At 35.9% G+C, this 13,269-nt stretch overlaps 1 pseudogene; it reads left to right on the top strand.

The window, feature by feature from the left end:
- The first annotated feature begins 10,619 nt into the window (after positions 1–10,619).
- Positions 10,620–11,579, top strand: LOC127188383 (olfactory receptor 4A15-like; annotated as a pseudogene).
- The last annotated feature ends 1,690 nt before the right edge of the window (positions 11,580–13,269 follow it).

Below are 13,269 nucleotides of genomic sequence, written 5' to 3'. Positions count from 1 at the left end.
CACCCCAACACCAGGTAGGAGAGAAAGCATGTTAGTGGGGAGAGAGGGAATGCTTTTTCTTAGCTACTTCCTGCTGTTCAGGGTCATCGAGCTCCTTGGGGCAAGTCCAATCCTTATTTTGGGACATCTCCAACTTCTTCTCATCCAACTGTATCAACAGCAACCAGGAGAAGCAGGGGGAAGCACCAGAAGACTTCTTTCTTGGAGCTCCCAGCCTCTCTCCTGGCTTGGCCTTTATACCTCAAGCAAATGCCATGCCTCTGCATGAGGCACTTCACAGCTGACAAATATCACTTCCCTCTCAGGAGGCAATTATCAGCTGTGGACAAACTGGAGGAGCCTCCATATCCCACACCTGTGATTAAAACAAAAGCAAGTGCCCAGACACTGTTCAAACACTGCTCGCTGGGCGCCACCATCTTGGAGAACCAGTGAGCTCAGATGTCTGGTTGTTCTCCTTTGGGGGGTGGGTTGGCTCTTTGGAACAGCAGCTGTGCCTGTCTCCATGGATCCCAGGTGTCTGGGGGCCCAAGACTAGATTAGTGTCCCTTGGTATCTGGAAGGTGAGAGTTTACAGATTGCCAGAGGCTGAGACCACTCAGCATAACTGGGAGTCTTTTCCCAGGATTAGCTGGGTGACCTGAGGTTGAACCCACTGTTTCCCCCACCATAAGGCTTTGCTCTCTGCTATCAGTCCTTCTATAGTTCAGCTTGAGCAGAGCCAAGACTGTCATTTTGTGGCTATCACTACTTTTTGGGGAATTGAGACCCCCCCTTGAGCCTGACAATAACTCAAAATAATATTCAACATTATGATGCATTTTTTCAATACACACACATACAAAATAGGTATTTATATTATCCAAATATATAATTTGAATCCTGCTTCTTTGTTTAACATTTCCTATTGCATATTCTCTCATGCTATTTAATTTCATCCTAAATAAACTTAATTTTAATAGTTACTTAACTATTTAAAAAAAGAATATATGAGGACAACAAATTAGATTAGATGGGTTTAAAACAAAAAGAAAACACAGCATGGGTAAGCATAGAGAGGATGGATTTGGATAGAGATGGGAGAGAGGCAGGTAGTAGATATGGTGAAAACACATTACGTGAAATTCTCAAAAATCAAAATAGAAAATTATTAAAAACTCAAATTTTATTTTAAAAGATTAAGGTTGGCAAATGAGAAAGAAGATGTGAAATTTGTGTTTCTGAAACTGAGTGATCTTGCCTAATATAATCTTTCTTTTTAGTGTTTGTACATGTGTATGCAAAACAGGTGTACAGAAAAACTAGATAGGAGACCATGTGAAGAAAGACTGAGGTAGAATAGCGTGAAAAGGACCAGTTTATTGATTTATTTAGTGATTTACTTAGAGCACATCTGGTGCTGTCAATTTGTCAAGCATGACTTCACTCACTACCTAGAAGAAAATGAGCTGGAGAAACAGCTGAAACAATGGGCAGTTGCTCTTGACACCTGCTGACTGTTGCTATATGTTGTTATGCTATGTAACCTGAATAAATTATAGTAGATTAAAATAAAAAAGAACGCTAAAAATATAAAATAAAATAACCCTTACCTGCTGCCTTATCTTGTGGTTTTAAAGTATGTGATATCGAGGCCAGCCTGGTCTATAGAGTGAGCTCCAGGACAACCAAGGCTACACAGAGAAAAACTCTGTTTGGAAAAAAAAAAAAAAAAAGCAAACTCAACCTGAAACAGAGACATTTCAGGAACTATCCTGACTCTGGTCTGCCAATGAAATCTCTCTTCCTCTCTGATTCATGTCAGATTGCTTAAGCTGAAGAGATCCTTGCAACAAAACAAGAGGTATTGATGAAAGAGAAAATGAAAGGTCACATGGGACATGAAGTGGACAATCTGCTACTAGGGGGTGAAAAGGATCAAGGGAAGAAAAAGGGATGGGGAAGGAAAGGGGAAACAGCTACAAAAATTTCACTTGAAAAATTCTATAATGAAAAATATTTCTCTTTAGGACAATAAAACTAACACATAGTGGATACAGCTAAGTACAATGCAGTTTGCAATTGGTTGGCTTCATTGTTTACATGATAGTAAATTATGTTATTGATGAATTTCAAATACCTGAGTGAGTTATAGACAAAGACAATGAAATTGCCTATAGTAAATGAAACAGTTTCTACCACTGAACACAGTGAAGATAAAATCTACCATCCATCTAATAGAATTTGGGGGGGGGGAGTAATTAGGATGTAGAGCGGGCCCTAGGCCCTATCCTATAACTCTGTTTACTAAATTCTGACTTTTAAGACTACATGAAGAAACAGATAATAGCAAACAATATCTTAAATTTACACACACACATGCAGGTAAGATTTTGACCTTTCTTTGTATTTAATCCTTGACACTTCCTATTTTACAATCCTCAACACACATGATGGTGAATGGTTTTATTAAAATTCACACAGTTGTTCAAAATAGATTCTGAGGATCATATTCTAAATCAGAATCTGATGCCTACATCTCTAAAGCTCCAATATCAGACACCTTTGTCTCTCAGTGTAAGATTTACAAAACAAAACAAAACTGCTTTGGGCATAGGAGACTCACACTTTCTGATTGCTACTTTTTTTGGTATTTTTCCACAAAAACTATTGAATTGTACAGAGACTTTAAAACTAGCAGATTTGTTGTTGTTGTTTGGTTGGTTGGTTTGGTTTGGTTTTTTTTTCTTTTGAAGAAATTGGGGATAAAACAATGATATTTCTTTAAATCTCATGTTTAAAATGAGGTCTATAATTGCCTTTGTTCCCAGTTTCTATTTCCTCTACTCTTACGATATAGCTTACAAATTTTCAGGAGAAATTTTTGCTTCTAACCTAGCCTAGCCATTGTTCATAGTTGTGAATTTCTTACCTTTTCTAAATAAAATTTTCTGAAAACCAATATAATAAATATAACAATCAAACAATGAACAGGATTTTAACTTTTGAAAAATCAGACAGCCTGAGGCATGAAGTATATGAGGCAATTATTCCAGGTAACAGTACGGGAAATATATTTTCAGTTATTTTATAGAGGCTAGTACCTTGGGATTTAATGAGTGATTCATGAAGACTGTCAATTTTGAGATAAGTTGACAGGCTGTCTAATATGTAGTAGGATGAAATTGTGTTCAATGATACGTTTCAGGAAGGGTGATAAGGTTAACACTGCATGAATACATTGTGAAGTTATACCTATAAATCTATCCTCTCAAAAAAACTTGCTTTGGGTATTTCTATATTTCTAGGTAACCATCACAATAGAAGGTACATGAGTTGGTTGCAGAAACCCTTTCCTGTTTACCATTGCTTACTCTGTGGCAGTTTATACCATACACAAAATACAGAGTCAATGAATAAATTACCCAAAGTTGAAAAAAGATCTCTAAGTGAAATATTCAATCCAGAGTTGGAAATTTGTCATGCCGATAAGATAATGAGTATTAAATTTGAAAAAAATAACATTTTGTGGGAAAAATTCACATGCATTTTTTTCCAAATTCAATTCTTATTCAAATGAGCTGTAACAATTTTTTAAAACTGATTTTTTTGAGACAAGGTTTCAATTTTTTCTATTTCTAGAAACACACATTCTTCTTAGTTTCACCCTAGTATAAATTGAACACAAATTGAATAAATTATTCAGAAGTGTCACCACAACTGGCATGTTTTCCAGTGTTGTTGTAATGCAGCTTGGTCCACTATTGGCAACAGCAGTAATATCATGAAGCATGGGCCACAAGTTTCAGTAAAAAGGATACATGCCATAAAAGAAGTGGTTGAACCCACAGATAGGAAGGTTACAAACCAATAACTTAGGCCGCCAAGTAAAACCTTCAGTCCCAGTTGTGCGTTACAATGTTGTTGTATCATTATTGAAAGGGGCCCCACTGAAACCCCCAAAGATCTGATTATTGTTAATGCTATGAATGCTCCCTACAACCTGATGGTAAGGCCCTGTTGCTGAAGTCAACACAGACATGTCATGGGACATGAGGACGGCGAGCCGGTGCCTAACTAGAACTTTTACCCCTATTGCCTAGCATTTATGGTGCTGTGAGGCACTCCACATTCCACATGACCTACAAACCCTACAGCCATCAACAGTGACCTGCCTGAAACAGATACTGTTGCCATAGTGGCACAAATGCTATGGTAACAACTATCTACTTTCTGATTGGAAATATGGCCCACTCTGGGAGATAAAACCCATACTTGACACTAAAGTGGCCAAGAACCTGGGACTAGATAGGTCATATGGTTAGAGGAAAGCCATTATTCTGCCAAAAGAATATAGTAATAAAATGACTCCTAATCATATTGTGCTATACCCATAGATCAGTGCCTCTCTGAGTCTTCTACATAAAAACATCTCTTTGTAACAGGTGGGAACTAATACAGAGACCTATAACTGGACAATACACGGGGAGTTAGAGACTTTGAAGCTTTCAGTCCTAAATGGGATGAATTCATCAAATGTCTCCTGTCAAGGCTGAGGGACATATGCAGATAATGGTTCAAAAGACTGTAAGAGGCAGAGGTGATTGATGAGTCCAATCAGCAGTTACGCCTTTATAGCCAAAATTTATGCCGATTAAGAGAATATCCCTTTTAGGCCAGTTTTCCTGTGGGAGCCCTACTTTCTTTCTTTTTTTAAAAAAAAATTTTATTTTATTAATTTATTCTTATTACATCTCAATGGTTATCCCCTCCCTTGTATCCTCCCATTCCTCCCTCTCTCCCACTTACCCTCCCACTCCCCTCCCCTATGACTGTGCCTGAGGGGGACTCCTCCGCCTGTATATGCTCATAGGGTATCAAGTCTCTTCTTGGTAACCTGCTATCCCACTCTCCACTCAACTGTGGAGAATGTCCTGTCCATTGGCTAGATCTGGGTAGAGCCCTACTTTCTTAACCTCTGAGCCATCTCTCCAGCCCAGGAGCCCCACTTTCTAAGAAGACTGACTGGCCATTTAGGGCAGTATGACATCTTTATTCCCTACATAAACCTAAGATTGATGTGTATCCATCTTCTAGATCAGTAAGGACATATAATCCATTATTTAAAAAAAAAAAAGGGGGGGGTTACATGGTAACTTTAAGGAAAAATTGTGTCATTTGAATCCTAGACTTGAGTGTAGCTAGGTGCTGACGGGATGTAGCTTACTGACCTGTGCTGATAATAGTAGGTGACTTTATTTTCAACAACCTATGCTGAGTACTTTTTTCTCCATTAGCAGGGGCTGAGAAAAGCAGCATTATCTTATCAGCAGGGGGTTCCTGCCATGACTTCATCATGTAAACCAGGCTGATTCAGAACTCAGAGATCTGCCTGTCTCTTATTCTTTCATGTTGGGGTTAAAGATGTGTACTATCATCGTCTTGTTCAAAATTTTCATCTTAAATCTACTCCAAATCCTTAAAAATCTCATGTTTTTAGCAATGTCAAACAACAAACATATCCTATCTCCCACTATAGGGAAAAACAAAAACTTTCAGGCAAAAATCAAGCAAAGAAACAAGAAAAATTTAAGTTTGGGGCCAGTTTTATGATAATTAAATAGGGCGGCAGCACAGAGGTGGCAATCTCCATCAAAAGGAAGGCTTCAGCCCAACCAGAGAAGTGTGCTAACAAGATCAGCCCCATGAACGCTGGAAATCAAATAATCTTTTTCATCACCTAGTAACTATAAAATTAATTTGGGTGAAAAGGCATAAACAACATTCAGAAAGAAATACATTGAAAAACCCAAGGAGGTGCTCATAATCACTGTCCCACAATAAGCAAGCTGTCAACAATTGTCACACTGTACATAAGTAAAAACATGACAATACTTTTTGTTCAGTAGGATCCTGATTGATACTCAGAAGGACAAATTCTTTCTTTCTTTCTTTCTTTCTTTTTCTTTCTTTCTTTCTTTCTTCCTTTCCTTCTTTCTTTGTTCCATTTACTTTTCTATACAGCTTATTTTTCAGAAGAAAGTTCAGAAAAACAGGGCCTTTTACGAAACTGTGAAGAGGAACAGTATTTTATTGGGATATGAAACCCATCTAGTAGAGCAGAAGAGGTCAGTGTAGAGGCAGAAGGAGCACACAGGAGGTATCAGTTCACTGGAGTATAATTCTCTAGAGAATTTAATTTGAAGCTAGCACATTGGGGGCAATTTGTAGAGCTCAGTAAAATATTTCATAATTCATTATAAAGTTCTTGGAAATATTTTCCCTTGCCTCATAGAAGAATTCTCGTGGGGATTTGATGTTACTATAGGTTATAAAAACAAAAAGCCAATAACATGGTGCATATAAACCATACCAACGTAGTTTTCTGAGTGATTGATAATATAAAACAAAGCCTGTATTTTGTGATTATCTTGCACTGTGCACAACTGACAAAGTGCTAACAGCCTTGTTTAATTTATTTAATAGTAAGCATGTGAATGAAAATTAAAATAAATTGATAAATGTGACCAAAACAGTTTTCAAATCTCATGATTCATCTTATATTTCAGCTGTTTATGTGCATAAATCTGTAGTCTAAACTCTACAGCTCTCTTTGAAGAATGGACTATGTTTGGGATGCTCTATAGGAGCCTAAAAAGCTGTTATCTATGTGACAAAGGAAGTCTTTCTTCAGTGGCTGAGTGTGCATTTCTTTGAAGATATGCCTGCACAAATATGCTTACAATTTTGACCTATCAAAGTAAGAGATATTTTTAGGCTTGAAAATAAAACTGCAGAAGCCTGAAGTTGGAATAAGTTTGAATAAACAGAAAATCCAGGTAATATATTAATGAAATCTTTCCAGTGTTTCTGTAGTGAGGTCAAAGAAGCTTAGTTCAATTGTGTGTTTCACAAATAGGGTGATCTCCAGAAACTTTATATTCTTGTTTAAATGCATGTGACAGAAGTGAGAGCATGTTGCAAAGCATGAGCAAACTAACATGTACAGGGTTTATCTTCACAGTAATGTGTTTTTCAGATATTTTTATACAATTTAGAGAGTGAAACTGTTATTATTACAAGTTGTCATTTCCTTATGGGATTTTAAATGTTCTGTTTCTCTGCAGATATCTCCATTTTTTAAAAAATATTTTTATTTTTCAAATTAAAATATAATGGCCATGTTCTGCCCTCCCTTTCCTTCCTCTGACTCTCTCAATGCACAGCCCTCCTTGTTCCCAATCAAATATGTGGCCTCTGTGTCTTTGGTTGACTAAACAAGTTTGGTTGACTAAACAAGTTTAAGTATATCAACAGTCCAGAAATAATAGGGATACTTATATCCCTAAATTCCCAAAGACATATGTTACACCAATAAAATTAGTAGAGGCCACTTTTCTTTAGTGAAATAAATTCAAATAATTTACCATGTGTTGTATCGCCACAATCCATCTTGCCCTAAGCTCCTTGCTGAACAATAACTCCCATTCTTTTTCTTTCCATCTCCTAAACTACTGTTGTATTATTTTTATGAACATGAGTAGTCGAAGCAATAAAATATCTGTTCCTTTGTCTCGTTCTGATTTAATAATTTGCTATAATTTCTTTGTTTCACCTGTTAATTACACTCCTTATTGAAATGGACTGTACTGCTTGTACAGTATTCCCATTTTATGCTCTTGGCGCAGGCATAAGCACACACCTGAGGAGAGGACCGCCCTTGAAAACGACTTTGATGTCAAATTTGTGTATGTGTGTTACACAGTGTTTTATTCATTTGTCTGCTGATGAACAAGTGAAATTTTACTAATTTTTCACCATGTGAGTAGTTCTACTTTCAGCATCAGTTAAGTACTTATTATGGTATATTTTTTCATTATTTTATTTATTTGCATAAATAACATTTTGTTGTAGAAATTACTAAGAAATTATGAAGTATTGAACTCATGCTCAGACATTTTTATTTAAGTATCTATGGAGATATTTTTGCTTATTAGAATGGATAAAGATTTTTATCAAGGTTTAAGTATAAAATCTACAGAAATCTTAAAGAAAATGCCATAATCCAATTATTCCTGTTTTATAGATTTCATCTCTTTTGTATTAAATACTTCTGCACTCAGCTGATTACATAGATTAAAACACTAAATCTAATTGTAATAAGTTTCAAATCCAGTAATAATGCACAGAAAAAGAAACAATGGGGGCTGGAGAGATGGCTCAGTGGTTACGATCACTGTCTGCTCTTCCAAAGGACCCGGGTTCAATTCCCAGCCACCACATGGCAGCTTACAGCTGTCTGTAATTCCAGTTCCAATGGCTCTGACACCCTCACACTAAAATAAAATTAAATAAATTATTTTAAAAAAAGAAAGAAAGAAGAAACAATGAATGTCCTGCTAGTAATGTGAGTGGAAAGAGGCAGCTTTCATAAGCGTACACAATAAAGATATAATCCATCCAGTCATCCAGTAGGAAGTCCCCTTAGAGTCATTAGAGGTGACTGCTCTAGAGAATTACTGTAGATCTCTTTTATAAAGTTATGGCATTTAAAATTATGCACCAAAACTAGTAACAATAAATAGTACCGTGAATTTATTTAGTGTTTGTGTGCCAGGTAACTGCCTTCAAACTATATTTGCACTTAAAAAAAACTTTGACACTCGCTACATGCTACATGTTTTGCAGTTTGCATAATATACATAGTATTGTGTAATTCACCCAGGGTCACACAATTATTCAAAATAGGTTATGAAGGTTGATAATCCAAAGCAGACCTTGGAGCCGAACATCTCAGCAGTTCCAGGTGCTCTTTCCCATAAAGTCAAAACGAAATTGTCAACCACCATGGAGGACACAGAAAACTCACATTCTTTGACCACTATTTATTTAATTTTTTCACCAAGTTCATTCAATTGCTTACAGATTTTATAGATGGCACTTTTTCTTTACTTCAGAGAAATTGAATAAGGAAGCACATGATCTCTAAAGAATTCACATCTAATATGAGAAGCTCAGTGATCTCACTGAATTTTTCATTGGATCTTATGTCTTAGACATATTTTCCATGATTATTGTCCTATATTTGAGAACTGTTATTTTCCAAGGATATAACTCTCGTTGTAGAAAGATTTAATTAGAAATACACAAGAAAATACTTTCCTTATGTATTTTCAAAGTGTCTGGATTAAAATTTAAATTTCATCATTTATACTTGCAGAAAATAGCAGTTTGAAAATATTTCCTATTTGAACATTTTAATTTAACATTTTCTGATTTAGGTTCAATTATTTTTTTTTATTTAGTGCCTATAAGTAAAAGGACCATAGAATAAGAAAATCAGCTCTTCACTCAGATTGCAACATGTTTCTCAGCTTTGCAGCAACTCCCTTCTTTTTTTTTTTTTTTTTTTTTTTTTTTTTTTCTTTCAGCACTCTTACGATTTGCCTTTATTTTCCAGGCTGGTTTTGAACTAGCAACTTCCCTACTTTTAAAAACAAGTGTCAATCAATACATTTACTGTATTTAAAATGTTCAAATATCTGTTTGATTTCTAGGCTATCAGTGACAACATTCTTTACTACATCAAAAATTCACCATAAATAATGAACTATGATTATAGTGTACCACTTTTTGCAAAAAATCTATATGTGGGGTTTTCTTCTTATAAAAATGAAGGAACACAATATAAGACTATATTATTCACTTACATTAGCAATATGATGTGTTAAATATATTATTTAATAAATAATCTGATTCCTGAAAAAAAAAAAGAAAATATTTTCTAGTATTTTTTTCCTCTCACATTGTATGTAGTTTGTTTGTTTCCTTATGGAACTGATTGTGCAAAATATATTCTATTTATTTTATTTGTCATTAATCACATTCACATATTTAAAGCATTTATTAATAATTATGTTGAGTACTTAAGTATCTGGAAGTTTCATAAAAGTTTGTAAGATGTTTCTTTGTTTAAAAAAGGATAATATTGATCAAGAAAACGCATAACTTGAGAAAAGAAAAGAAAAGTATACATAAACCTCAACTTGCAGTCTTTGTGAGAGCTTGTCGAAAGAAAGCCACTTGGGGAAATCAGGAGACCCTTTCAACCTGAAGTTTGGGAAAAGGAGGTGAGGGACAGTGAGAAACTAATCCAAACACTGACTTTCCGAGGTGCTTCGCGTGTAAGCAGCACACAAATGCTAAGAAAGGCTCCTTGATCTTTCTCAGTAGGGGGTGGGAACTTATGAGCCCATTTTAGATCCATTCTGTGACTCAACTGGCTTGTTTAATATAGTCCTGAAGTATACAAACATACCAACTGTGAGTTCATGTGTGTAGTGTCCCTATCATATCTGACAAATATTATTTCACTGCAGATTTCCACTACCTCTGACTCTTATAATTTCTTGTCCCCTTTCCTGCAACAAACCTTGAGCCTGTGAGAAGAGGGTTCAATATGCACTAATATATGGGTATAAAGATAAAAATCTATGAGACGGTTGGTTATTATGCCATGTAAGCAAAAGCCAGTCGTAGATTTTTTTGGTCACAGGACTTAGGATCACTTCAATTTCAGCATCTGCCTTTTGTCCTCAGCCTCTGACACCTGAGTGAATTAAAAACCCTCAGAAGAACAAATGGAAAAGAGGAACAATGTGACTGAATTTATCCTCTTGGGTCTCACTCAGAACCCAGAGGGCCAAAAGGTCCTGTTTGTCATATTCTTGCTCATCTACATTGTGAACCGTAATGGGCAATCTGCTATATGGTGACATCACCAGCCAGCCAGGCCCTGGGATCCCCTATGTACTTTTTCCTGGCTTATTTGTCATTTATAGATACTGTCTATTCTACCGCCATTGCTCCCAAAATGATCATGGACTTGCTCTATGAAACAAAGACCATTTCCTTCCGGGCTTGTATGACTCAAGTTTTTATCGATCATTTATTTGCTGGAGCTGAGGTCATTCTCCTTGTGGTGATGGCCTACGACCGTTACGTGGCCATCTGTAAACCTCTTCATTATTTGACCATCATGAACCGGCGGGTGTGTTCTCATGTTGTTGGGGGCCTGGATTGGGGGCTTTATTCACTCATTAATTCAGTTCATCTTTATTTATCAGCTCCCTTTCTGTGGCCCAAACATCATTGACAACTTTCTGTGTGACATTTATCCTTTGCTAAAACTAGCTTGCACAAATACTTACCTCATAGGGCTTTGTATGATCGCTAATGGAGGGGCAATTTGTACCGTCACCTTCTTAATTCTCCTAGTCTCCTATGGCATCATTTTACACTCCCTCAAGGCACACAGTGTGGAAGGGAAGCGCAAAGCTTTGTACACATGTGCTTCCCACATTGCTGTGGTCATTTTATTCTTTGTCCCATGCATGTTCTTGTTTGCAAGGCCTACTTCCACATTTCCCATTGATAAGTCTGTGACTGTGCTCTTAACTCTCATAACTCCGATGCGGAACCCTTTGATCTATACCCTGAGGAATGCAGAAATGAAAAATGCCATGAGGAGACTTTGGAACACTAACGTTGCTTTTGTAGGAGAACTGTGTTCTTCCTGTAGAGTACGGCACATTCATTAATGAAAACAGGGAATATCTGTCCTGTAGCACTTCCACTTTAATTGTTATTCTCTTTTCTTATTGATCTTATTTGTTCTGAAACAGTGATCTTAATTAATGTTTAAGTTCTACAGTCTTAGTACCCACTACTGTAAGTTTTTTGATTTACAAGAATTTTTATGTTTTTTAAACATATTTTTTACTTTTAAATTTATTTTGTGGATTTAAATGCATTTCTAAAAAATTTTTGTGTATATTTATAAATGAAAATAAATTTTGATCTTAACATGTATTATAAAAAGTTTTGACCTAGAAACCTACAAGTAGAACATTATGATAGGCAGATTTGGGCCCAGGGGTCCCGCTCAAACTAAGGCACCAGCCAAGGACAATACAGGCGGTAAACTTTAAACCCCTTCCCAGATCTAGCAATATGGGCAGACACATTCTACACAGTTGAGTGGAGAGTGGGATATGACTTTCTCACGTACTCTGGTTGCCTCACATTGACCATGTCCCTGGAGGGGGAGACTGGTGGCACTCAGAGGAAGGACAAGCAGGTTGCCAAGAAGAGACTTGATACCCTATGAGCATATACAGGGGGAGGTAATCCCCTCAGGAACAGTCATAGGGAGGAGGGGAAAATAATGGGAAAATGAGGGAGGGACGGGAAGAATGGGAGGGATACAAGGGATGGGATAAACATTGAGATGTAACAAGAATAAATTAATAAAAAAATTTTTTAAAGTTTTGATGAAGCTAAATGATATTTTTCTCCTCATCTTTTTATGTGTTTTCTATTTCCAAAATAGAAATATATATTTATCTTTATGTACTGATATATATTTTAACACAATATGTATCTTTGAGAGTTAATTCTCCTTAGTCAAGGAGCTGGTACAATAAACTTCTAAGTTGAGGTTCAAAAACATTGTTTACTCTAAAGTATCTAAGTAAATTACTTAATCAACATATGATTAAATGCTTGAATTATTTGTCCTATGATTTTGGCTTTTTATTTAATATTATACTCTCTATCTGGATCAGTTTTCCTTCAAAATACATAGTTTTGATCTTTAAATGGCTTAATATAATTATCTATGTATTTGTATTACAGGTTTTCCTTAGTCATTTCTCTATTGATAGACTCTAGGCCAATTCCATGGCTTAGCTGCTGGTGATATTATTTAGCCCTTGTGAATGATGCTGTGATAAACACTGCTGCACAAACACATCTGTGATACATTGACTGGCATAAAACATTTTGGATAAACACTTAGGAGCTATATATGGCTCATACGGCAAAACCTATTTAGATATTTCTGAGCAACTTCCTCATAGTGACTTCAACAGTGGTTGGATTAATTTACATACCTATCAGCAGTGTAGAAAGGGTCTCCTTTGTCTGCATCAATACCTCTCAGCATTTCTTAGTTTCTTTTTAATTAGTGGGCATTATTATTATGGTAATACGAAATCTGAATATATATTTTTATTTGTATTTTCCTGATGTTCATCATGATTCCATATATCGTTTTGGTCATTTTCTTTATATTTTGAAAGCTGTTCAGTTCAGTTAACCATTGAACTATTGGGATGTTTGATTTCTTGGTATGTAGGGTTGATTTAGTTCCTGTACGCATGTGGTTCACAAAAATTTTCTTTTGTTCAGTAACTTATTTGTTTCTTCTCTCAATTACTTTCTTGGTTT

The sequence above is a fragment of the Acomys russatus genome, chromosome 4 (assembly GCF_903995435.1).
Source record: "Acomys russatus chromosome 4, mAcoRus1.1, whole genome shotgun sequence".
NCBI classification, from domain to species: domain Eukaryota; kingdom Metazoa; phylum Chordata; class Mammalia; order Rodentia; family Muridae; genus Acomys; species Acomys russatus.
The sequence above is the reverse complement of the archived record's forward strand: the minus strand, read 5'-3'. Positions and strand labels throughout refer to the sequence as shown.